A 27,090-nucleotide genomic window follows, 5' to 3' on the forward strand; every position below is an offset into this window, starting at 1 on the left:
TTTCCTGAGGAGCCACCACACTGATTTCCATAGTGGCTGTACAAGTTTGCCCTCTTACCAACAATAAAGGAGGATTTCTTAACATCCTCTCCAGCATGAGTTATCCTGTGTTCTTGATCTTAGCCATTCTAGCAGGTATAAGATGGAATGTCAGAGTTGCATTTTCCTGATGACTAAGAATGCTTAACATTTCTTTAAGTTTTTCTCAGCCATTAAACTTTCCTCTTTGGAAATTCTTTTCAGATCTGTACCCCAGTTTTTAATTGGATTGTTTTGTTGATATCCAGTGTCTTCAGTTCCTTAATTTATTTTGGATATCAGCCCTGTATCGGTTATGAACTTGGTAAAAATCTTTTATTTAAAAATGTATTTATTTTGTATGCAGTATTCTACCTGCACGTAAGCCTGAACTCCAGAAAAGGGCACCAGATTTCATGGTTGTGAGCCACTTTATGGCCCTGGGAATTGAATTCAAAACCTCTGAAAGAATAGGCAGAGCTCTTAACTTCTGAGCCATCTCTCCAGCCCTTGGTTAAAAAAAAAATCCTAATTCTGTAGGATGCCAATTCTCTCTCTTTTCCTCTCCCCCCCACCCCGCCTTTGAGACAGAATTTGTCTTTGTAGCCTTGGCTGTCCTGGACCTCTTTTTGTAGACTCGTGTAGCATCAAACTCACAGAGATCCAACTGCCTCTGCCTTCCCGGTGCTGGAATTCAAGGCAAGCACCAACACCTATGACTTTTTCTCTCATTTGTACCAATCAGGTTTGCCTGGAACTCACTGAACTGCGTGCTGGCCTCTAACTACTGAATTAAGGGATTAAAGGCACAGGCCACCCTACCCAATTAAGACTTCTTTTCATTTTGTACAACTGTGTGAGCATATGCCTTGTTCCTTCAAAAGGCATTGGATTCCAGAGAGCTGGAGTTACAGACCATTGTGAAGCATCACACACCCTGGTGGTTGTGCCCGCAACATGGGACCCCCAGGCATAACAACTACAGAGCTGGTATCTGATGAAAACACACTGGGGTTTATTGGTTATAGGTTATAGCCAACGCAAATCATAATCAAACACCCAGCAGCAGCATGTGGGAAAACAGCCCTGAGGCTTCAGGGTAAGGGGATTTTAAAGGGAAAAACGACAAGGCAGGAGGGCACGAGCCTTGGCATTTTTGGATTGGGTAAATGTATACAACTTTTGAATTTGTTGATTGGGTTTACAGGGAGATTTCAAAATAGTGACTGTCAGCAGACAAGAGTTTCAAAATGGCAGTTAGTCAGATACCTACAAGGATGTTTGAAGCAAGCAGATGTTATTTGGACAACCTGGTCAGTCACTTTGACCAAGGCAGGCATGGTTTCTTGAAAATGTTTGACTTTTGCTGAGCTGCATTACCACCCCACCCCACACAGTTAGTTCCTGTCTGAAATGGATTTCTTTCACAAAATTGGGTTTGTTCTGCTCTTTCACCCTTAATATGTGTGCTGGAACCCCAACACTGGGGTCCTCTGAAAGAGTAGCAAGTGTTAAACACTGAGTCATCTCTCAGCCTCCTTTATTCTGTTTCTTTTCTCTCTCTTGTCTACCCAATCCCCTTTCCTAAGCAATGATGACATTGGTAGTGGCTATGTTCTTCCTTAGGATGGTTTAAATTAAGCCACATTTCTGTGCCCAACCCTTTAGCTAACAGCCTGCAGCAGGATCCTGAGCAGCCCTCTACAGCTGTGGCATTCCTGTGTAGGCCTGAGTAAGTAAAGCATTGTTTCCATTCAGTTGTATTACTAACTATAGATTTTAGATATCAAAAGGCCCAATGTGAACAGGTTCTCTGGGACCCCCTAGAAAGAAAAGGTGAAATAAATGACCAGGAAAGAGCAAAATAAATAGGGACCAGGGGAGGCTACAGTGTAGCTCCCTTGGTAGATCATTCCCAGAATGATCAATGTCCATGGTTCAGTCCCCAGTAGGGTACAAACTGAGCACGGTGGGACATTCCTGTAATTCTGACACCCTACATGTGGTGGGTCAAGAGGATAAGGAGTTTGGGGTCATCCTTAACTACATAGTGAATCTGAGCCTATCCTGGGGTAAGATAAACCCTTTCTCACGAAAAGAAAATAATTTTATTTAAATTATAGTAGCCCAGGCTGGCCTCGAACTTGTGATCCTCTTGCCTCTGCCTCCTTCAGCAAATCCTACTGGCATGCGCCACCACAAACAGCAAGAAAATAATTTTTAAAATTAGTATATAGTTGTAGAATGTAGTGGGCTTCAGTATGACATTGCATAGAGGCATATAATGTACTCAGGTCAATTTTACCCATTTAACATTTATAGTTTGAGAATATCATATAAGCATGTACCATATTTTGATCAAATCCACCCCAGTTTCCCTTTCCTCCAATTTCTCCCCTGTCCTCCCTACCATTTTTTCTTCCCCAAATGCATGTGCGCTTTAAGAAAAACAAGCTGTATCCTCTGTCCCAACAAGGTCATCCCTCCCTGTCCCTTGGGAGTCTCTTGAAGGCCCTTTTTAAAATCTATTTATTTATTCAATATCATTTTAAAATGTAGATTCTGCCTGTGCAAGAGAATATGCAATATTTGTCTTAAGGAATCTGGCTTATTTTTGCATAAAATGATGTTCATTCAAATTTTCTTGCAAATAATGCAACTTTGTTCCTCTTTTTTACGGAGCCAGCTCCGATGTACATCTACATTATGTGCATTCATCTCTACAACTGGTTTAGTTATTCATTCACCTGCAGTTGAATTATTTTCCATAAATTTCATAGGTGTTCAGGTCCCAGACCTGATATTGATTCCTCTGGATAAACATTCAGAGTCATAGTTGGATCATAGTGTAGCTCTTTTTTTAGTTTTCTTTTTACTATTTATTATGTGTGGGTTTGTTGTTGTTGTTATGAATATTTAACATTAGCTTCTTGCCGACGCAAAATTCCCAATCAAGTCAAATCAAAGCAAGCCAAATTAAGAAATATCCAGGTTTAATGGGAGTTCTGCGCTCTTGGGTGGCCCAGAGGGGGAAACCAGGAAGCCAGGAGAACCCCTGGGAGGAAGAAAGGGAGACCACGTGTTCCTCTTTTGGGGAACACTTAAATACCCTGGGGAGTGTTCCTGACCACCTGGCCTGCTGAAATTTGGAGTCCAGACCAGGCCTGGAGTAGACGTGAGGGGCAGGGGCCTATGCTCCCAACTTGACAGTTGTTTTTTAAAGGCAAGTTTTCTCTGTGTACACCAGGCCAATATTGAACTCAAGGATCCACCTGCCTCTGCCTCCCCAGTGCTGGGATTAAAGGTATGAGCTACAACTGCCCAACTATTACAATTTTTGTTTAGTTAAGGTTATTTTAATTTGAGTTTGAGACGGGATTTCTCTCTAACCCTAGTTGTCTAGGAACTTGTTCTGTGGACCACACTAGCCTCACTCAGATCCTCTTGCATCTGCTTCTAGAGTGTTGAGATTAAAGCCTGTGACACTGTGACCAGCTAACCACCTCTGCTTTTAATTGCTCTTGTCCTAATGACTAGAAATGCTAGGTACTTTTCCTGTATTTAATGGGGGATTTGTGTTTCCTTTTCTGACGGTTGAGTGTGTTTGCTGATTCATTGGATACCTGGTTCCTCTTTTTGAGTGAGAAGCTGCCCCAGTCTTCAAGTCTCCTGTTTGGGTCTAAGGCTCTGTCATAAATGGGTAGGGGTCTTTCACTCTGTTCTGATGTTTGTTGTTGCTGCTGTTTGTTTTTGAGGAATTTATATATTCTGGATGTGGATTGTTCCTTGTCAGAAATAACTGGCCATGACTTTTCTCCCATTCTCTTGGCATTCACTCCAGTGTGAACAGTTCTTTGTGTTGTTCCGAAGCCTTTGAAATGGAAGCTATTTAATCATCCGTTCGTACAGTTCTATCCTGATTCTAAAGAGGCAGGAGCAGCGTTGCAAGTAATCCTACCTTAAACTCTTGGCTATAGACTAGAGGGTAGCCTTGAAATTCTGACCCTCCTGTCTCCACTCCCGAAGAGTTAAATTAGTGCAATTACATGTTTATGCTACTGAGCCCCATTTATGAGGTGCTGGGGATCACACCCAGGCCTCTGTGTGATAAGCAAACACAACTCTGCCTGAGCTGCATCTGTAGTTGCTGAGGAATTTGTTTTTGAAACTTGGTCTCACTGTGTTGCTCTCACTGGCCTGGAATGCATAAAGCTCTGCCTGCACCTGCCTCTCCAGGACTGAAAAGAAGGACATGAGCCACCATGTGAAGACTGAGAATTTTTTGTTGTTGTTGTTGTTTTTCAAGACAGGTCTTCTCTGTGTAACAGCCTTCAGCCTCAAACTCAGAGATCCCTTGCCTCTGCCTATTCTTTACTGACATTTAAAGGCATGTTCTACCTCACCTGGCTTGATCTCTCTCCCTCCCTCTCCTCCCTTCCTTTTTTTCTTTTTTCTTGTTTTCTTTATAGTTTTGAGGCAGGGTTTTCACTGTAGCCCTGGCTGAACCCTCTCTGTGGACCAAGCTGTCCTCAAACTTGGATCACTTCTGCCTTTTCCTCCCAAAAGCTGGGATTAAACGTGTGCTACCCCATGCCTGGCTCGAGAGTTTTCTTTTTAACAGAAGCATAAATGTCACTGATTTAATGTGTCCCATAGCAGTGTTGTGTTCTGACTAGTATTTGGAATTGTACCTATGCATTCTTGGCCCAAGCATTCTGAGCTATAGGTCTCTCCTCTCAGTACTCTTTGTTTCCCCAGGTTAGCCCAGCAGTGGCTCTGCAGTCATGGAAAACTTTGTTTTGTTTTGTTTGTTTTTCTTTTTTCCAATCATAGTGATTCTGTGGGAGTTTCCTGTGTTGTGCTCTGATCACATTCGCTTCCCCACTCCCTGGTGACGTCCCCCAGAGAAATGTAGACCAGGCTGGTAAACCCAGACTCTGCCTACCTCTGCCTTTGCCTGTCTAGCTTTGGATTTGTGATCTGCCTGCTGCGGCCTTCCAAAGAGCTGAACAGACCTGAATCGCTAGGTTCAGATATACTTTTGTAAGCTTTTTTTTGATTTTTTTAAAATTTTAATTTTATAAAGATTTTACATTTTTATTTTATGTGTATCGGTATTGTGTCTACAGGGTTTTGCATGTGACCTGCTGTATTTCAGTGTTCCTTGGTTCTGATAATTCCTTGCTATCAATTCCTCCTTATTGGATTTTGGAATGTATATTCTGTGGTTGTAAGTCAGAAATATGTACCTTGTTTGGTTTTGGTTTATGAAGGCAAGGTTTCTCGGTGTAGTCCTGCTATTGTAGAGCTCACTATGTGGCCAGGCTGGCCTTGAGCTCAGATCTGCTGGCCTCTGCCTCTCCTGCTGAGCACTGGGATTGAAGGCAGGCACCATGTCCCGGCACAAATATGAAACTTTTACCAGGAGCTGCCCATGAAAAGACTGTCTTGAGTCTCAGGTTTTGACATGGATTTTGGACTTACTGTTCCGTTTACTTTGTGTGTGTCTGTCTAACATACGTGGGTGTTGCCATCAAAGACCACTTGCCAGAGTTGGTACTCTCCCTCCATCACGTGTGTCCCAGGGATGGAACTCAGGCCTCAGGCTTGCTGGCAAAGGCCTTCACCTGCTGAGCCATCTTGGCAGCTTGGACTTTGGGTTCTTACACAGCACTGGAAGAAATGCTGCAGGCTGCAGAAATTTTGCAGTCTGGACTGAATGCATTTTGTATAATTAGGTGTCTGAACACATGGGAAGGGAGGAGGGAAAGTTAGGGCTATAAAGTGCTGTCTGGGTGCCAGTCAACAGGACTTGGGATGCTCAGTGTTGCCAACATTAGGATTTGAGTAGGAGACAAGTCTCTGAGCATCCATGGGGATTACTAGATAATAAACTTCTAGCAACTCCGTGATGATCTACCCCTAGATTATGTAAGGTGGGGAAACTCACCTTGATTGTAGGTGACATCATACCATGGAAGATGTCCTGGGCTGAATAAAAATGAGATGTATTTACTATTGATCCATTTTTCTGTAGTCTTAGAATCCTACCTATAAAAATTCAGAAAGTTCTTTTCTGCTCTTGTATATATGATGTTCCTAATGCCCCCTTTTTGTCCTTAGGTTTTGGGGTTTCCTGGTATAACTGAGGGTCAGCCTGCACTATGCAATGAAAAGGAGAAAAGAATCTGAAGGTACTAAAATGCCAAAGACTTTGACATTGTAATGCATCCTGTAATCCCAGCACGAAGGAAGCAGATAGAAAAATTGTGTCCAGTTCAGCGACAGTCTGGTCAGTCTAGTGAGTTCAGGGATCCATAACAAGACTCTTGTCTCAATAAAATAAGAGGAAACAAAGGAGGAAGAAAGATAGTACTGAAAGGGAAAGAATATAAAATAACATACAAGAAATGTTGGGGATTAGAGAAGAAAAGCAACAAGACAGGGTGTTGCCATGCACTTTAATCCCAAGAGACAGGAGGCGGCGGGGGTGGGGGTAAATCTGTGGAGACTGAGGTCACCTGTGAATGCACTGTGACATCCTTCCTTCCTTCCTTCCTTAATTTTTTGTTTTGTTTTCAAGACAAGGTTTCTCTGTATCCTAGCTGTCCTGGAACTCATTTCTGTAGACCAGGCTACTTCAAACTCTCTGAGCTCTGCCTGCCTCTTCTTCCCAAGTGCTAAGATTAAAGGTGTGCACCACCACTGCCCAGCTAAAATTATATTATTTATTTTTATATATGCTTGTGTTCTTGTACACCATAGTTGGAGTGTGTAGGTCAGGGAACAGTTTGCAAGAGTCTCCCATTCCACATGTGGGTGGAAGGGATAAAACTGAGGTTGTCAGGCTTGGCAGCAAGCATCTTTATCCATCTTGTCTGCTGTGTTTAGTTTTGACACTGGTATAATGTAGCCTTGGTGAGTCTCAGGCCAACTCCTTTTTCCTTCCTCTTTTTTTGGTTTGTATTCTTTCTCTCCTCCTCCTTTTTCTTCCTTTACTCTTTTCTTTTTGATATGGTCTTCTCACTATGCACTCCATTCTTGCCTCACACATGCCCATCTCTTGGCCGTCTAGTGCTGGAATTAACATCATATATAGTCACATAGATCAGAATTGCCTGTGTATGATCCTAGGGATTGAGTGTATGCTCTCTGCTGAGTGCTCTAGCCTCTGGCCTATGCCTTCAGCCCCTCATATTCACATATGTACTCCACGATGAGTATCATATGACCACTGCAGAACTGTGTATCTGAATCTGGAATCTGCAATCAAAAGGCCAGTGCCAGAAGTGACCACTCAGAGCCTGGTATCTTCCTAACTGTTGGATTTGCATGAGTGACTAGATTTGAGCAGAACTTCCATTGTCTCAGCATCATCCGTGGGACAGGAGAGCAGAGCAACTGACGAGAGGAGACTTGCACTGCCACCAGATTTTACTTAAGGTACGTGTAGTTTTTGCTTCTCTCACTCCAATAAAACACTCTGGAAAATAAAAGTTATAGGAACTTGTGGAGTGAAGGTTTATTTCAGTTCAGTCACAGGTTACAGTCCATCACTTTGGGAAAGTCGTAAGTGCAAGAACTTGAAGCAGCTGGTCATATGACAGCCACGTTATGAACAGAGAGGGATGAATGTGTGCATAAATCTGTCTCTACCCCTATGTACTTTGGTACCCCAAAGCAGGGAAAAGTGCCACACCCTTTCAATCTGGGACTTCCATACTCAAAAGGGCAACCTTGACAATTGCCCAAGCAACATGATCTAGACAAGATCTCACTGAAACTCAATTTCTAAGTGTTGGTAGATTGTAGAAAGTTGACAAATAGAACCAACCATCACAATTAAACACTGGGACAGAAAACAAGAGAGTAAACTTACTGTGTGTCTGCCAGAGAATGGGCACAGCATCTGTAGCTCAGTGGCTAAGAGCATGTGCTTGAGCATGTAATTGAGATGGCTCAGTGGTCAGGAGCATGTGCTTGAGTGTGTAATTGAGATGGTTCAGTGGTCAGGAGCATGCACAGCTCTAGCAGAGGACCTGAACTCGGTACCTAGCACACACAGGGTCCTGGAGAGCTGCCTGGATTGCTAGCTCTAGGGCGTGTGATGTCCTCTTCTGTACTCCAGGACGCTGCATTCACATGTGCACAAATGCACGCACATACACATAATTAAATCATTTATTATTAAAAGGATGTAAGTAACTCCAAATTTTATTGTAATCAATAAAAAGTGTAAATATTAATCTAAAAATATAAGCTTTTCTGTAGTGTGGTACTTGATGCAGAAAGAGGGCTAAAAGTCAATACTGGTCACTATAAAGTTTTACACATGAATTTGACTACATATCAAGTGACAATCTGTGCGTTGTATTTGTTTGTGTTAGATTCCACTTATTTTCCTTGTGAAGAAAGAATAGCTTCTCTAAAGATAACATGCCTTTGTCCAAATCTGAAGCAAGAACTACAGAAAGCATACATGGACATCTCAATGGAGAGAAGCAGTCATCAAAACAGTAGAAAAAAAAACAGAAGGCTAATCTGATGTTTTTCTTCAAGTGGGAAAGAAGCTTTTTTTTCTGCTGGGTGGTAGCATTGCAGGTGGAGTAGTTACGGTGAGTCTGGACTGCATCGTCTGCACGTAACTTTGAAAGATGACCCTTACTCATTGATAAGTTATCCTCCACTGATGGTGAATGGCTGAAGTCAGTCCTGGAATCTTTTCATCCATCTGGACCAAACAACCCGAGAAACCCAAGAGGAATCATGATATTGAAAGCAGCAATCCATTTTGTAGAAAGCACGAAAAGTCAGTTTGTGGACCCTTGAATTCTACACGAGAAAGTGACACAGCACTCCCCGTGAAGAGGTCACTTTCAGCGGCAGGCTCCACCAGCAGCCATGCTGAAGGAAGGAGAGCAGAGCACCAGTGAAAAGAGGAGGAGAATATCAACATCCAGTCTAGAACCGAATGAGAACATTCTCAAGAAAATAATCCCAAATCAAGAAAGAAATCCAAGAGCTATAACTCCAGGGGAAAAAAGAAAGAAACTGACGGATTCAAGAGATCAGCAAAAATGTAATGAAAGTGTAATGACTGTAAACTTGCACCTTCGTTCAATCCCAGCTCCTGCAGAAGCCTGACCTAGGTGACACTGTTCTTCCAACACAAACTCATTCTGATGAAAGAATTGGATCAGGGCTGAGCCAGGAGATCCCAACATATAACAATGTCCAGTCTCCTCTTAACATATACACAAAACAACTGACATGTGAAGGCTTCTACAATTTAGGAAATACCTGCTACATGAATTCCATTTTACAATGTGTCTTCGGGATCCCAACCTTCGCAAAGGACTTGCTCACACAAGGTATCCGATGGGAGAAACTTTCCTGTGCTCTCATCGAGCTCTTAAGCCAACTTCTTGTCTTGAAAGACATCGGGGGTAGAGATCAGGGACAGTTACTCATAAATGTGAAGAAACCCATTTCCACGGTCACAAACACATTCTTGGGCGATGAACAGAATGATGCCCATGAATTTTTAGGTCAGTGTTTAGATCAGTTGAAACAATGTGGAAAACCTAAATGCCATGTGCTGTACTGAGAGGGAAAACAAAGTTGAGGAATCTTTTCCACCAACTTATGCTGGGGACTGCCTCCACCAAAATGTTTGTTTGTCTTGTAAATGCCGTTGAAATAGAGCTAGATGGCTCTGCTGTTTGTGAAGCCTGTGGTGAGGCGACCCTCAATACTGAAGTGAGTAATCACCTCTCTGTTGACTTACATCAAGGGACAAAAGAACACTCTCTGTCCATTCAAAAGTCACTTTATCTTTTCTTTACACCTGAAAAATTGAGCTTGGTTCTGAGAAATGCAAGAGCAAGAATTCTATTCTCAGGTACACTTTGAGGAGAACTCCTCAGAGTCCTTGTTTATTCATCTAAAATGCTATCATTTAACCTCTGATGGGTATTTGGTAAAGAGACAGCAGACAGTCAATATTTCTAAGTATCTAGCTGTATCTTCCCATTGCAAAGAATACATGAAGCCACCATGTCCCTTGCCCAATGAAACACCTAATGTGGACTATGATGTCAGACATGTCTCTGAAGAGATGATGCCTGAGATCCACTGCTAGATCTAAGAGGGTAACTTCAGAATCCATTGATTTCACAGGTTGAAACCAATGAGAATACTGAAGTACAAAACTTACAGAGGATGTGTGAGGAGCTAAGTGAGGAGCAGTGGCAGATGGGCCTTAAAATGGTCCTAAAGTGGAGCCAGATAGTGAAGAGAGAATACAGGATGCTCAGCGAGAAGACATCGCTAGCCCTGACTCAGTGAGCTGTGACCCTATCAGCATCCAAGTCCCAGGCCTTACACAGATGAGTCTTCAACAGGTCCCTGAGAATCCAAAATTAAAGACACATGAGAACATTAATGTGTATGGAAAATCAGATCATCACACTACCACTGAGATGTTCAATTATTTTGTTTTAAAACAAAAGATCATGGAAGGATCTCAAATGATCAAATAGTTCTTCCAGAATTATGGGAATAGAATCCACCAGGAAATGCTTGCTCAGGTATCATGTCAAAGTATTTGTGGTACTCAGGATGACACAGAAGAATATGAGCAAGTGTTCAGAATTTAGAAATCAGAAATATGACGAAAATTCCCTTGATGCCTCAAGGAATCCTAAAAATGACAATGTTACATGAGGAGACAACACAGATGTTGCTGAGTCAAAAGCTGTAGCAATGGGAGATGCTGCTCAGAATTGCAGACTTGTCCGCGCTGAAAGTCATTTTGGGAACTCCAAGATTAAGACTATTATGCAAGCAATATATATGACTTTCAAAGGCCAGCATGGCTCCTGTTCAATGTCCAAGTGTCTGAGATCCCAAAGGCTTTGATTCAGGAGAATAAACTTCACAGTGGATATACTTTTTACATGCAAAATGCGATTTTTGAGCAACTCAGCAAACAAACAAATGCATTAAGAGAAACCCAGACATCCCTGGTGCACCATTCTCTTCTACAAGGCTAGGGGTACATTTCATGGGTAGGTGGGTGGTTGGTATTTTGTTTTGGAGACAGGGTTTCTCTTTGTAGCCCTTGCTGTCCTGGAAATCACTCTGTATACCAGGCTGGCTTCAAACTTGGAGATCTACTTGCCTCTGTCTCCCAAGTAATGGGATCAATGGTGTGTACCACACCACTCAGCAATGTTTTATATATCTAATAGTCTCTTTATTTTTATTTAATGTGCACTCATGTTTTGACTGCATGTCTGTGAAGGTGTTGGGCTCTCTAAAACTGGAGGTACAGGCAGGTGTCAGCTGCCATGTGGGTGGTGAGAATTGAATGCAGGTTCTCTGGAAGAGCAGCCTGTGCTCTTTCCCACTGATCCATCTCTCCAGCCATAGCACAATGATATTTTTTACATGTCATTCTGAACCAATACAGCAAGAAACTGGTTATAGCTCCAAATGTTAGCTTCCAACATGATAAAGGGTTCAAACAATACTGATGAACTGAAAAGCTTGAGAAACAGTGTGTGGAATTTCTCATTTGTCAATGTAAATGTGAATTGTTTATGTCATCTAGAGGATTGTCATTGTTTTCTCTAAATTCAGAGATTTTTGTCAATTTATTAAATTTGTTTTGTCAGTTCAAAAAACACTGCTTTCTCTGTGTTTGTGACTCATGGCTGATGAAATTGTCTAGCTGTCAGCAAGTTGTTGGCGCTTTTTTTCTCAGAATTGCAGGGCATAACATCTGGGTTACAAGGAAATGAAATAGACTGCATGATAAATTTGCAAATTCAGAGTCCTCTAAGGGCTCAGTAGGTAAAAATACCTGCCAATAAGGCCACTGATCCAATTCTGCAAGTTGTCACCTGACCTCTAGAGGAGCTAGTACAGGTGAATATATACACATAAATAAATGAACAAACAAAATCTAATGCTCTGAATCTCAGTCTGTAGCTCTCGCAGGCTGGAACTCTTTGTAGATCAGGCTACCCTCACACTCAGATTTGACCAGCTCCTGTCTCCCGAGTGCACAATAAAATGCCTAGCACAATAAAAATTTAAAGAATCCTTAGAAATTTTTTTAAGTGCCAAATATACTTGTTGGATTTAAATCCAGATTGATGTGAGAGAATGGGGTGATTCAAGGGACAGAAGGTCTGAGATAGGGTGTCCTTCATGTGAGAGCTTCAAATATTAACATGAACAGCTTGACGGGGTTCAGAGGAGAGAACCTTCAGTTCATAAAACCAAGAAAGGTCCCCTGAATTCCCAAGGGCAGGAAGAGACCCTGTGCCATGAAGCAGCAAGCATACTTAATACACAGCCATGGGCCATTCTTGCTTATAGCCAGTTGACCCTAGTTTCTGGACAGCAAGGGGAAAGCAAAGCAACTGGGGTTGCTGGCTACCAGATCTGTAGCCTTGTCTGAGACAACCACACTACATCTAACAATGTTTGAAATATGAAAAAAATAATCCAAAGCCACTTTCAAGTCAGCAGAGATCGTTCAGAAGGCCAGAGCACCTGCTGCACAAGCATGAGGACCCAAGTTCAAATCCCCAGCACCCACTGAACAAGTAGGCCATGGCCACATATATCTGTGACTCTAGCCCTGGGAAACTCACAGGAGGGTTTCAGAGCTCACTACCCAACAGAGTCAAGTAGTGTAAGGTTCAGTGTGGGACATTCACCAGAGAAGACTGCTCAGACATTGGCTTAAGCCAACATAAAGTCTGTATTAGCTGATCAGGGACTTTACTGGGTGTTCAGGATGTCATTGTAGGCCCGAGCCTTTCTCAGGATAAACTTTTAAGCACAGAAACCATGTCCTGGGTTCACACACTTCAGTTAACAAGAACAGTTAGAAGCAGAATTACAAACACCAAAAAGCATAAGTACATTTAGAAACTTTCCCGTGACTGTGGACTTTGACGGCTTAGTGTAGAGATGGAAAAGCCCTGCGCACCCAGATGAGCACTGGAGAAGCCAGGAAATTAAACCCCCAGCTTACCTCAGTGGATGAGGGGCACAGCTGCTGTTCCTGGCAAGCTAGGAATGATGGCGTTTTACAACCTGGTGATCCTTTGCTGTCTAATGAGACAGGCTCTGCCCTGATCTCTCAGAATTTGGGTTTTTACTTATCCAGGACTTTCCCCCTAAATCTTGAGCATGGCTTTTAGACATGAACAACCACTCATAGGCTGTGCTTCACAGCCTAGGTGACTTCTAGGTGCTCTTAGAGCCGTGACAAGCCTGACACCCACAAGTGAAATGCCTACCTCAATCAGGCTCCCTACACCTTAAATCTTCAGCACTATCTCTGAGTCAGCAGTACCCATTCTTGGGAAAGAAGTCAGATGTACTTTGTAAAGAATTTCTTATTATTCTTAACATCATTAATATTATTGGGTTTTAAGACGGTTTCTCTGTAGCTTTGGAACCCGTCCTGGAACTCACTCTGTAGACCAGTCTGGATGTGAGTTCAAAGAGATCCTCCTGCCTCTGCCTCCTGAATGCCGGGATTAAAGGCGTGTGTCACCACCACCCGGCAAGGGGTTTCAATGTAAACCTGCCATTTACTGTGCTCTCGGGGCTGAGCTAATTCCTATCTTAATACTTTTCAAAAATCGTGCTGTGCTTAAAGATGACTAAAGTAAAAAGATCTGGGCCAGGCTGGAGAAGGCCTGGCGAAGCACACATTACAATAAAAGCAGGCCCAGACGAGTTTCATCCCTGTCTCTCCACGGACCCCTCTCTCCCTGCCTGCCGTGATGTCTGCAGTGGATTCCCCACAGCTTAGGTCTTTGGTTTTCACTTTTAGCCAGTTGTGCTGTTCACCTGCTGAGTTTTACAGTCTGAACAGCATGTCCATCCTGGAGTTAGCAGAGCTATGGTTTGGGGGCCTACAAAGGTCTCGATCCCTATTACACACTGAGATTGTGTTTTAAAAAAAATAGTGGAAAGAGATAGAACAAAAAGCCCAGTACATGTCATCCGGCCATTACATGAGCAGGCACACATGTGCAAACACCACAGAAGTGATATTTTCCAAATTGCACTTTTGGGCTGAAGAATTAAGATCACTTGCTGCTTTCAGAAAACAGGTTGAATGCCCAGTCCCCACATGGTGGCTTTCACTATCTGTGACTCCAATCCAGAGGATCAAATGCCCTCTTCTGCCTTTGTGGTATTCAGTCAAAACACCTATATGCATTAAAACACTGTTTAATTCTATCTTCAGAAAGATACACATAGCCTGTTGCTAATTTTAAACAGTTTATAAAATATCCACTATTATACAATTTAAGAACATTTATAAAAGCTAAGATTTTGAGGGTATTAAAAAAAAACATCATATCCTGGTAATGTATAAAACATGCGGCAAAATTAAGTGAGGGTTTTTCGGGAAAGAAGATATTGCTTTAGAACAGTGAGACTCAATCTGTTTTGATTCATAATGGCTACCAAATTACAGTTATGGAGTAGCAATGAAAATAGTTTTATGACAGATCACCACAGCATGAGGAACTATATTAAAGGGTTATAGCATTAGGAAGGTTGAAAATCAGTGGTCCAAAACATACTTGCAATATAAAGATAATTCCTTTTTGCACATAAAAGAAGGAAAAAATTTTAGACGTTTTTATTCCTATATTTTATGTATATGAGTGCTCTGTCTTCATGCATACCAGAAAAATGAATCAGATTCCATTACAGATGGTTATAAGCCACCATGTGGGTGGTGGAAATCGAACTCAGGACCTATGAAAGCACAGTCATAGGGTCTTAAGTGCTGAGTCTTCTCTCCAGTCCCCTCGAAAATATTTTTAAATATCAGGGAACCAGTGAAATATCACCTTTAGAGTGTTTACCTAACAAACAGGAAGGCCTGGATTCACCTTGACAACTACAAAAGCCAGGTATGACAAGCAAGCCTGAAATCACTGCATTTAGGTTTGACAAGAAAAATCCACAAGGATGAGAAAGTCTACGATTACGATGCACGTGGAAAGTCCTCCAAACAGAACTCAGCCTTTAATCAAGAGAACACTCACAGGAGCAGAAGCCTTACAGATGTAAGGACTGTGCAAAATCTTTCATTTGCACGTCTGCTCTTGTGGACAGCAGAGAACACACACGGGAGAGAAACCCTGCAAATGTGGGCTGTGTGAAAAGGCTGTTGCCCAGGAAGCAAATGCCATTGATCATGAAAAGATCCATGCTGGGGTGAGGGCTTACGAATGTCCTCTCTGTGACAGGGCTTTTGTCCAGTAGGAAAACCTTGCTCAACATAAACAAAAAATCCACACTGGAGAAAAATCATATGAATTTAAACTTGTTGGAAAGCCTTCGCTCTGAAGTCAAACCTGTGAGTTCACCAGAAATTTCACAGTAGAGAAGGAGCCCATGCATGTAATGAATGTGGGAAATCCTTCAGCCGCAAAGAACACCTTGATTTTCATAAAAGCTCCACACTGAGCAAAAATCTTATAAACGCTCTGAGTGTGGAAAACCCTTTGCTGACAAGTCAGATCTTGACGGACACCAGAAAAGAATTCACAATAGATACTGACTTTGAACACTTCAAAATTATGAGAAACTTCATTTATAGGATGGCTTGGAACAGTCACTCCAAAAATTGACTGCAAAATAAACTAAAATTTTGAGTCTATCACAGAGAACATGAAAGACTTAAACTCATTTTGACTATTCTTTGAGGATCAGTTTAGCTCAATCATCCACAGATACTTGTTTAGTCTTTTTAAAATGTGTGTGTATGTGTGTATGTATGTCATGACCATATAGATGCCTGGAGGAGCCAAATGATGACTTCACGTCCTGTGGAGTTACTGGTGGTTGTGAGCTTTCTCATTTGGGTGCAGGGAACCAACTTCATTCCTCTGGAAGAGCATCAGATGTCCCTGAATGCGGAGTCACCTGTCCAGCCTCCTGTTTCACTTTTTAAAATTATACACACACAACATACTTATAATTTACATATATATTTACATGTATGTATGCATATGTGAGTGTGTATATGTCTTCTGCCTGCATGTGTGTCTGTGGTACATGTGTATCTGATGGACATGGAGACCAACAGAAGGCACTGGATCCCCTGGGACTGGAGTTACAAATAGTTGTGACTTCCATGTAGATTTTGGGAATTGACCCCAAGTCCTCTGCAAGAGCAGACAATGCAATGAGCTCTTGTACCATCTCTGTAGCTCATGTATTGCTATTTTTGAGAGGAAATCTTATTATATTGCCAATACTGAACTGAAACTTCTAGGTTCAGGTGAACCTTTTGCCTTGGCTTCCTAAGTAGCTGGGGCTTCAGGTACATGACACCATGTCTGTCACTCAGCAAATCCATAAAGTGTCTTTTATCTAACATGAGTGAAGAGATACCAGTAAACCAAATATGTCCAAAACTTTCATGGAGTTTTTGCTTGTTTTCTTAGAGATTTATTGTAGTGAATAATAAGCAGTGGTGGCCGCTTCTGTGGTCGTTCACATCAGAAAATGTAATGGTATGAGTCTGTGCCAGGCTGATCATGTCGTTTGTCTGGAACTTTTTGTTGTTGTCATTGTTAAATAATGAAACAATTAGAATTCCAAGTGACACAGGAAACAACACTCTGTGTGTGTGTGTGTGTGTGTGTGTGTGTGTGTGTGTGTATTGGGAATGGAACTCAGGCCCTTATGTGTAGGTTCACTTCATCTAACACAAAGGTACATCGACAACTTAGCACATCAGAAATCTGAATAGTTGTAAAAGGAAGCTAGATCACTGGATTTCCCCATAAGAATCTTGCCCTACTTGCTCATATAATCCCTCCTCCCTCTCTCCAACTTGACTCCCAAGACCCGGCCCAGTGCTTGACTGTGGATCTCTGCATCTGCTTCCTTCAGTAACTGGTGAAAGGATCTCTGGTGACAATTAGGATAGTCACTAACCTCATCCCAGTATATGGCCAGTACAGGCACCCTCTCTGCTACTGCTAGGAGTCTTAACTGGGCTCATCCTTGTGGTCAATAACATCTCTTAATATCACTTTTCTTTCTTTTTTTTCAGAACAGTAATATTTGGTTCCCAGAGCTATCTAGTTTCCTGTTGTTGGTCACCCAAGCAGGGTTTGTATGGGTTCCATCTCGTGAAGTGGGATTGAAGTTAAATCAGTTATTTAAATCAGTTTGTTCCTCCCACAAGCTCAGACCCACCATTGCCCTAGCACATTTTGCGACCAGAACAGATTGTAAGTCATAGGTTTTGTGGCTGGGCTGGAGTTTATTCCTCTTCTGATATCAAGCAGAGTACCTTCTCGTACCAAAAACCCTGGAAAGTAGGGGTGAAGCCTCTATGTAGGCACTAGCTTGACTTCTCCATGTTCAGTGAGCTGTGTAAGTGCTGTCTTCAGCAATATGGCTGCGCTGACAGTTAGTGAAGAGCAAGCTATAGCCTCGGTTACAGCCTGTTTGTTTGGGAATTCCCATAGGACCCCCATGGACAACAGCTGAATTACATGTGATCTAATCCTAGTACTAGAAACTTCGTTGGGTGTCCCTTATTATTAGGCAATTTAACCTAGATTTCCTTCATATATGTATATATTTTACGAAGTTTCTACTGTATTAGGTTTTTATACGACCCATCAAATGTCCATTGATATTAGCTGTCTCTCCCCTTACTCTATCCCAAACTCACTCTCCCCTCCCCTTCTCCTCTTGATCCTTTCATTCTACCCATTTTCATCTCTATCTATTTTATTTTCATTTTCTAAGGATATTAATATGTGTTCTCAGGTCCTTACTCCATACCTAACTACCGAGTTAACAGCTAATACCCACATATAAGCGAATACATACAATATTTGTTTTTCTGGGTCTAGTTTTTTTTTCTTTTTAAGTTCCATCCATTTGCCTGCAAATTTCAGTGTCTTTGTTTGTTTCTTTGCTTTTAGATACAGGGTTTTTCTGTGTAGCTTTGGCTGTTCTGGAACTCACTTTATAGACCAGGTTAACCTTAAATCACAGATCCACCTCTGTCTGCCTCCCCAGGTCTGAGCAGAAAAGCATGCACTACCACTGCCTGACTGATTGTCATTTTGTTCTAAGAGTCACATTATATTCCTTTATGTAAAACTACCATATTCTTTCTTTCTTTACACTTTCTTTTTTCTTTTTATTTTTCTGATTTTTCAAGACAGTGTTTTGTTTTTTTTTTTTTTTGTTTAACCCTTGCTGTCCGGGAGCTTGCTCTGTAGACCAAGCTAATTTCAAACTCAGAGATCTACCTTTTTCTGCCCCGACAACTGGGCTTAAATGTATGTGCCACCACTGCCCAGAGGTACCACATTTTCTTTATACATTCTTCTGTTGAGGAACATCTAGGTTGTTTTTATTTCTGGCTGTTGTGGACGGAGCAGTGATGAACATGGTTGAGCAAGTGTCTCTGTGCAGGGATGAAGTGTCCTCTGGGCAGATGCCCAAGAGTAGGATAGCAGTTGATCTTGAGGTCCATCAATTTCCGTTTTCCTGAGGAGCCACCACACTGATTTCCATAGTGGCTGTACAAGTTTGCCCTCTTACCAACAATAAAGGAGGATTTCTTAACATCCTCTCCAGCATGAGCCATCCTGTGTTCTTGATCTTAGCCATTCTTACAGGTGTAAGATGGAATGTCAGAGTTGTTTTGATTTGCTTCCCCCCCCCCCCCCGATGGCTAAGAATGTTTAACATTTCTACAGCCAGGCAGTGGTGGTGCTAGCCTTTAATCCCAGCACTCAGGAGGAAGAGGCAGGTGGATCTTTGTGAGGTCTACAAGAGCTAGTTCCAGGACAGGCTCCAAAGCTACAGAGAAACCCTGACTCAAGACAAAACAACAACAACAAAACAAAAAAAACCCAAGCAAACAAACAAACAAACAAAACAAACAAGAAAAAGAATGTTAACATTTCTCAGCCATTTGAGTTTCCCCTTTGGAGATTCTGTTTAGATCTGTACCCCAGTTTTTTCCTTGATATCCAGGTTTTTGAGTGATTTCATTTATTTTGCATATTAGCCCTGTATCAGATGTGTATTTGGTAAAACTCTTTTCCTATTCTTTAAGAGACTGATTCTCTCTCTATCTTTGTGTGTGTGTGTGTGTGTGTGTGTGTGTGTGTGTCTGTGTGTGTGTGTATGTTGTGTTTGTTTGAGACAGGGTTTCTCAGTGTGGCCGTGGCAGTCCTGAACACTCTTTGTAGAAAAGGGTGGCGTCAAAGTGACAGATACTCCTGCCTCTTCCTCCCCAGCTCTGGGGTTAAAGGCATTCTCCAGCCTCGCTTGCCTTTCTCTCTCTTGTACCAGCCTTCCAGGCTTCCCTGGAACTCATTGTCACTACTGAGTGATGGGATTAAAGCCATGGCTCACCAGACCCAATTTAGGTTTATTTTCATTCTTTACAACGGTGTGAGCATATGCCTTGTTCTGTAAAAAGACCCTGGTTTCCTGAGAGCTGGAGTTGCAGACCCTTGTGAAACACTTCCACCCCATAAAGTGGGTGCTGGGACCCCAACACTGGGGTCCTCTGAAAGAGCAACAAGTGCTCTTAAACACTGATCCATCTCTCCAATCTCTTCTTTTCCTGTTTCTTTTTCGTCTCTCATCTCCTTTTCTCTTCCCAAGTTTCCTAGGCGATGAAGACATTGAAAGTGGTATAGCTGTTCCTAGGATGGTTTAAATTAAGCTACATTTCCGTGCCCAACCCTTTAGCTAACAGCTTGCAGCAGGATTCTGAGCAGCCCTCTACAGCTGTGGCATTTGTGAGTAGGCCTGAGTAAGTACAGGGTTATCTCCTTTCGAGTTGTGTTAAAACCGGTATATACCAAATATCAGAGGGCCCAGAGAGCAGTTTCTGTGCGACCCTGAAAAGAAACGTTCAAACAAATGATCAGGAAAGAATACAATTAAGAGGGTTGAGGGGAGGCAGCTATGGAGCTCCCTTGGGAGCGCTCGGACCCAGAATGATTAATGGACTTGGCTTGGTCCCCAGTTTGGCACAGACTGTGCATGGTGTAACACTCCTGTAATTCTGGAGCCCCAAATGTGGTGGATCAAGAGGATCAGGAGTTTGGGGTCATCTTTAGCTACATCGTGAATCTGAAGCTATCCTGAGTTATATACAAAGCCCTTTCTTAGAAAAAGAAAATGATTTTTAATTATCATATATTTGTAGAAAGTAATGGGCTTCATTATGAGATTCCATAGAGGCATATAATGTACTCAAGATCATTTTAACCCCATTTGTCTTTTTATTGTTTGAGAACCTCATACAAGCATGTAACATATTTTGATTGAATCCACCCCGGTTTCCCTTCCCTCCAATTTCCCCCTATCCCCCCCACCATTTTTCCTCTCCCAACTGCATGTGTGTGAGCTTTAAGAAAAACAAAGTGGGCTGGAGAGATGGCTCAGAGGTTAAGAGCATAGTTTGCTCTTCAAAAGGTCCTGAGTTCAATTCCCAACAACCACCTGGTAGTTCACAACCAACTGGAGTGGGATCTAGTGCCCTCTTCTGACCTTCTGACATGCTGGCAGAACACTACATATAATATAAAATAAATAAATCTTAAAAAAAAGTAAAGCATACCCATCATTCATCTACATCCTTTGTCCCAGCCGGGTCCTCCTCCCCTGTCCCTTGGTATTCTCTAGTCTACTTCAAGGTCCTTTTTAAAAAATCTAGATTTTCTCCACTTGCTGATGACTTCCCCCAAATAAAAGATAAAGAAGAAAAATAAACACCAAGTTAAATTTTTATTGCCCATATACTCATGGGAGCATGGTCAAACTGCTAGTGACCAGTCCATTAAAGAAAACAGTCTTTCCCCACCCCACAGAAAGCCATTGGCTGTGAAGAGCTACACGTCAGGATCCCTATCACATTTTCAGAGTTCTCCTCAATGGCTTCCAGTCGAGACTGTTCTCTTTTTTTGATGTGGATGAGGGGCTAGTTGTCACCGAAGCCTTCAATGTGTCTTTCTCAGCTGTGAGTCTGTGTTGTCAATAGCACCGCAAAAGAAGCTTCCTTGCCCCTCCCCCTCCTCTTTAAAGACCACCCTGCCTGACCTGAAACTTACAATGTAGACCAGGCTGGTGAACCCAGACTCTGCCATCTAGCTTTGGATTTATGATCCGCCTGCCGCAGCCTCCAATTAGCTGAACAAGCTTGAACCACTAGGCCTGGATATACTTTTGTTTTTGTTTGATTTTTGAAATATTTTTTAATTTTATAAAGTTTTTAAATTTTTATATGTATAGGTGTGTTGTCTACAGGATTTTGTGTGTGCCCTGCTGGATTACGGTGTTTCTTGGTTCTCATAATTCTTTGGTATCAATTCTCCTTCTTATTGGATTTTGGAATGTATATTCTGTGGTTGTATGTCAGAAATATGTACCTTGTTTGGTTTTGGTTTATGAAGGCAAGGTTTCTTGGTGTAGTCCTGGCTATTGTAGAGCTCACTATGTGGCCAGGCTGGCCTTGAGCTCAGATCTGCTGGCCTCTGCCTTCCTGCTGAGCACTGGGATTGAAGGCAGGCACCATGTCCCGGCACAAATATGGAACTTTTACCAGGAGCTGCCCATGAAAAGACTGTCTTGAGTCTCAGGTTTTGACATGGATTTTGGACTTACTGTTCCATTTACTTTGTGTGTGTGTCTAACATATGTGGACGTTGCTGTAAGGTTACTTGCCAGAGTTGGTACTCTCCCTCCATCACGTGTGTCCCAGGGATGGAACTCAGGCCTCAGGCTTGCTGGCAAGTGCCTTCACCCGCTGAGCCATCTTGGCAGCTTGGACTTTGGGTTCTTACACAGCACTGGATGTTACAGGCTGCAGAAATTTTGCAGTCTGGACTGAATGCATTTTGTATAATTAGGTGTCTGGACACATGGGAAGAGAGGAGGGAAAGTTAGGGCTATAAAGTGCTGTCTGGGTGTCAGTTGTCAAGACTTGGGATGCTCAGTGTTGCCAACACTAGGATTGAGTAGGAGACAAGTCTCTGAGCATCCATGGGAATTACTAGATAATAAACCTCTAGCAATTCCATGATTATCTACCCCTAGGTTGTGTAAGGTGGAGAGACTCACCTGAATTGTAGGTGACACCATACCATCAAAGATGTCCTGAACTGAATAAAAACGAGATGTATTCACTATTGATTTATTGTATTAAACTACCTGTAAATAGTTTAGGAAAGTTCTTTTCTGCTCTTGTCTATATGGTGTTCTTAGGTTTTGGGGTTTCCTGATATAACTGAGGGTCATCCTGCACGAAGGAGTCAGATAGAAGAATTGCCTCCAGTTCAAAAACAGTCTGGTCAGTCTAGTGAGTTCTTGGCTAGCCAGGAATTCATACCAAGACTCTGCTCAATGAGATAGGAGGGGAAAAAGGAGGAAGAAAGATAGGACTGAGAGAAAAAGAATATGAAGTAACATACAAGAACTATCAGGGGTTACAGAGGAAAATTAACAAGGAAGGGTAGTGTCCTGTACTTTATACCAACACTCAGAAGGCAGGTGGATCCCTGTGGGTCATGGCTAGCCTGGTCTACAGAGTGAGTTCCAAGACATCCAAGGATACACAGAGAAACCCTGTCTCGAAAAGCAAAGTAAATAAAGAAAGAAATAAAAAAAAACCCCATTCAAACAATCAAAAAAGAAACTATCTCCATTCCTGCCAGGATAGTTCTGCATTCTTAGGTGTGAGTCCAAGTCACCTCCTGCCACCCTTGCCCACAGAAGTTTGGGAAGTGGTCTCATTCTTGGCCTGTGGAGGGATGGGACCTTGGGCGTTGGAGATCAGTGGCACACCTTCCGTCCACACAAAGATTTGATTGACTGCAGTGCCGTGCTCAAGGCAGAGTTGTGCGGGTTCCTTCTCAGATGTCCACTTGCAAGCTATGCCCATCTTAAGAGTCTGTTTTTGCAGCAGGGTGTTGAAGCATAATTAATAAAAACTCAGAGAGAAATTAGGGCTCAACCTGAAGGTCAGAAAAACAAAACAGCCAGCCACTGGCTCTTATCTCTATCTCAGTCAGAAATGGTGATACTGCCACCAGGAATCTCAGAATGAGACTGTGTCTGGGAGCTGCCTCTTCCCATTTTATAATCCTCTCTAGGGCTGGGGTTAAAGGCGTGCACCAGCCGGTTTCTATGGCAACTAGTGTGGCTACTAGTATTGAAGGTTTGTGTTAACCACTGCCTGGTCTGTAAGGCTGGCCAGTGTGGCTGTTTTACTGTTCTGAGCCCCAGGCAGGCTTTATTAGTGAAATGCCACTACCGGGTGTGCTGGTGCATAGACTCTGTCATTTGTTGGAACTGTGGATCCCGAGGCTCCCCTCTGCTGTTTGCTTGAGATTCCCCCTGCGGATAAGTCTGCCTGTTCCCTAACTCCTTCCTTACTGTTCTACAGTAAGGTCTTTAGTTTCCTTTACGGATTCTAAATTCAGGGCGGGAGAGAGGCTGTTATGGTTCCAGTGCACAAGCCTCTCTGGCTACAGTTCCAAAGGCTCTGTCACCCTCTGCTGCCCTCTGTGGGTACTACACGCATGTGCTGCCTAGACATACAAGCAGGGGAAACACCCACACACTGAAATAAGTACCTTCGAGGTTAAGTCTTTTGTGCTGCTTTCCTAGGCTGGTTAATGTAGACCAGACCAACTGCCAAGTCATAGATCCTCCTGCCTCTCCCGTACTGAGAACAGAGGTGTGTGTGTTTCACCACAGCCAGCCTAAAAGTAAATAAATCTTTAAAAAGTTCTAGTTTTCATTTAGTGTCCATCATCTCCACACCCCACTCTCCTTGCAAACTCATTTCCATGTTTTGTTTCAGATTCTTTGGGAGGCAGAAGAGTTCTGGGCGTCTCTACTCCTAGGCATTGTTTTCTGTGTTCCTTCCCCCAATACTCTTTGTTGATTTTGAGTCAGGGTCTTTCTATGCAGACCTGGCTGTTTTGTAATTGTTGATGTCAACCAGGCTGGCTTCAAACTCAAGAGATTAATTATCCTGTCTGCCTCCCCAGTGCTAGCTTTAAAGGGGTGTACCATGCCTTGCCTGTGGAGTTGGTCTTTTTAGAAACAATCTGATCTCTTTGGATCTGCTTGTGTTCTTGTACACCACAGTTGTGCTTCTTACATTCCCTCCTCTTATTTGGTCAAATACCTCAATCTTGAGATATTAGTAAATTTGGGGGACTTACTGGATCTATACACAGAAATTAAGAAACCAGTGTTGTAGGCCCATCATAGATCAATAGAGGGCACCAGGCCCTGCTGTCCTGGGACTTGGGAGAGTTAGGTTTGTCTCCAATTGCAGGACATATAAGAGCTGATATGGTTGAAACTGCCAGATGAGGCTGTTTCCTTATAATAGGGATGTCCTGCTGACAGGCATAGCCAGCAAAATTATGTCAAGCTGGGGTCAGTACTCTTTAGCAAAGAAAAGGCTCCCATTATCAGACTAAACAGTCGCTGGCCTGTATTAGAGGTTGCCAGCAATGAAGCAGGGGTTGCAGAAGGGTTCTTAGCATTAGGAGTGGGGCCCAGGGCCCTGGCAAAGGGGGCTACCTCAGCAGGGGCTAGCTGGCCCTGGTCAGGTAATACTGGGTTGGGCCCTAGTACCATGGCCATGGGAGGTATTACAATAATTCGCAGGGTGAGCAGAATTCCTATGTCTTTCCTTCCTGGATCATACAACTGTAAACCCCAAGTATTGCCTGTTAACCATTTCGCGCTTTTTGCTAACCCCCAACCAGGAGACACTGACATTGGTTTTACATCATCAGACAGCATAACAAAATACTTTAGGCCCCCCACCCCGTACTACAGAGTTTGCTTTTTCCCCCAGACAAATATATCATTTAGAATATTTGCATGTAGGACAAGAGTTTCCGGGGGTTGCTCAGTATCCTCCCAAGAGTCTTTTGCGAAAACACATAGGTCAAAAGTTTGCTGGGGGAACCAGGTATTCAGGGGATGAACTCCAGTGGCTAGCCTTAAGGCTTGCCCAGTCTCAAAGTTAGTCAGGGTCCAGGTTAAGTCCTAAGGTATGAACATCAGGGCAAAGATCAGCAAGCCTGGCAGAATCAGGCCTTCTTGAGAGGATTTTGGGCACGCTGAAGCTTTCATTTGGAAGGTCCTGGGTCGTCCTGTGGAGGTGCAGGCTTAATGTGAGACGCGTGGATCCAGGCTGCAATACCGTGTATTTTTGAGGGCAGTAGGTGTCTTAAGAAGCATGGTATAGGGTCCCTTCCAGCGACGTTCAAGGTTCTGGGACTGGTGTCTCCAAACATACACAGAATCGCCAACCTGGAACGGGTGTGAGATTTCCAGGTGCCCGGGCTGGCGTTGGGAGGTTCCAACAGAGAAGTAGGGAGAGTAGCTTAGTCCAGCGGGCAGCAGCAGGACTAATTAGGGCCCCTTTGTGGGGGGGGGGGGGTTCTAATCTGGTCGGCAGCAGCAGGCTCTGGTCAGATAGTACTTGGTTTTAAATATCATCTCATGTCCCAAGTCCTTCCCAACATCCATGGAGACAGTCCCATTGCTGGCCCCTGGGAGACAAGTGTGGGAGATGTCACATGTCCCTGTGCTCCACATGGAGCATTGTAATTTTATATTTTCAGGAATCACAGTATAAAAATCTAGCTTTCCCAGGTGGTATCTGTGTTCTGGACCCCCACACCCGAATATTTCCTCTAGGGGAAAATCTGCCAGTCTCCAGGGGCAGCTGTGCAGGATATGCATCTCAGATATCCCAGGAGGCTAGCCCTGCTACTAGTTGACAAAAATCAGGGGTAGGGCAGGGGTATCAAAGCAAGGGCTTGAGGAGACGTGGATTGCAGGTATGAGCAGGCGGCTGCTGTTCTGACTGTGGGGTGCTGTGCTTTCTTCATGTCCCTCTGGATACACCCCAGGCGCCAATTCTGGAACGAATGCGAGATTTCCCGGTGTCAGGGTGGCCAGGGGTCTCTATGCCTGGGCTTGGAGATCTGGAGAGCCTTCAACCGCGCCTGCAGAATGGGTTTGTGAGCAGATGGGTCATGAGGGACCTTAGGAAGCCAAGCGGGGAGGTCCCCCATATTGGATCTACATAGAGCAGGGCAAGGGGGAGGAGCTGTGCTCAGTTTCTAATGCCAGTTCTAAGACTTAATTTGTTTTAGGGCCTTTTTAAAAATCCTTTTTACCTGTCTGAACTCTGGGGTCTGTGTGCATAATGTAATTTTCCCCAGTCTTATCCATGTCCTGACTTTTCTGGGCAACAAGGTAGTTTTACCATAAATTCTGATTACCTTGGGCAGGCCAAACCTCGGGAAGATTTCTACTTTGATCTTCTTAGTCATGGTGAGAAAAAGTTTCTCTGCCATCCGTAGTTCGTATCAAAAGGCCGATGTACCTTTAAGAAGACTGTTAGTTCCGTGTCCCCCGCCCCTCCTCATTGGGGTGGCATCAGTTGTTGCCTCTCTGAAGCCCACCTCCATTGATTAGGAGGCTTGCGCTCATTCGGGCCTGCAGGACTCCTCCTGCTCAGTCTGGTGACAGAGGGGTCGTTGCCTCAGTGGCAGTGGTGGCGCTGGGTGCGGGCTCCTCGGCCTTCTCCCAGCCAGGGACTCTGGCTGCTATTCCTTGCCCCTCTTTGCTGTGCGGCTCTGGTTAGCTCCTTGTGGTTCCACTCCTTGCGGTTCCGCCTCATGCGCTGCTGGCCTTGGATCTGTTCCAAACTCCGGTGAGGTGGGGGCATCTGCCAGCCTGCCTGAGCCTCTCCAGCCTGAAGCGCCCTCGGCACCTGCCCCGCCTGCTACCCTGGGGCTGCTCCCACCTGGTTCATTGCTGTCTGCAGGGGCCTTGCTCAGCCAGGTGGCAAAGGCTGAGAGCAGCCTGCTTTCCCTGCAGGGGAAACAGCAGGGGGAGTGAAAACAAAAAGGCTTTTGATTCCAGATCTACAGTTCATAAGGTGGTTCATTGATAACATAGAGTACTCAGTCCATAGTCAAA

At 43.5% G+C, this 27,090-nt stretch overlaps 1 long non-coding RNA gene and 1 pseudogene across 1 annotated transcript; one reads left to right on the plus strand and one right to left on the minus strand.

Annotated features, from left to right (window-relative positions):
* Window positions 1-975: 975 nt before the first annotated feature.
* On the plus strand, window positions 976-10,050 carry LOC125395514 (ubiquitin carboxyl-terminal hydrolase 29-like; annotated as a pseudogene).
* Window positions 10,051-20,837: 10,787 nt separating this feature from the next.
* On the minus strand, window positions 20,838-27,090 carry LOC148123447 (uncharacterized). Its single transcript, XR_015738600.1, has 2 exons — window positions 26,388-27,090; window positions 20,838-26,108 (listed from the first exon to the last, which is right to left on the minus strand). It is a non-coding gene; the product is annotated as an uncharacterized LOC148123447 (long non-coding RNA).

This window comes from Myodes glareolus, chromosome 1, assembly GCF_982192425.1.
Source record: "Myodes glareolus chromosome 1, mMyoGla1.1, whole genome shotgun sequence".
In the NCBI taxonomy this organism is placed as follows: Eukaryota; Metazoa; Chordata; class Mammalia; order Rodentia; family Cricetidae; genus Myodes; species Myodes glareolus.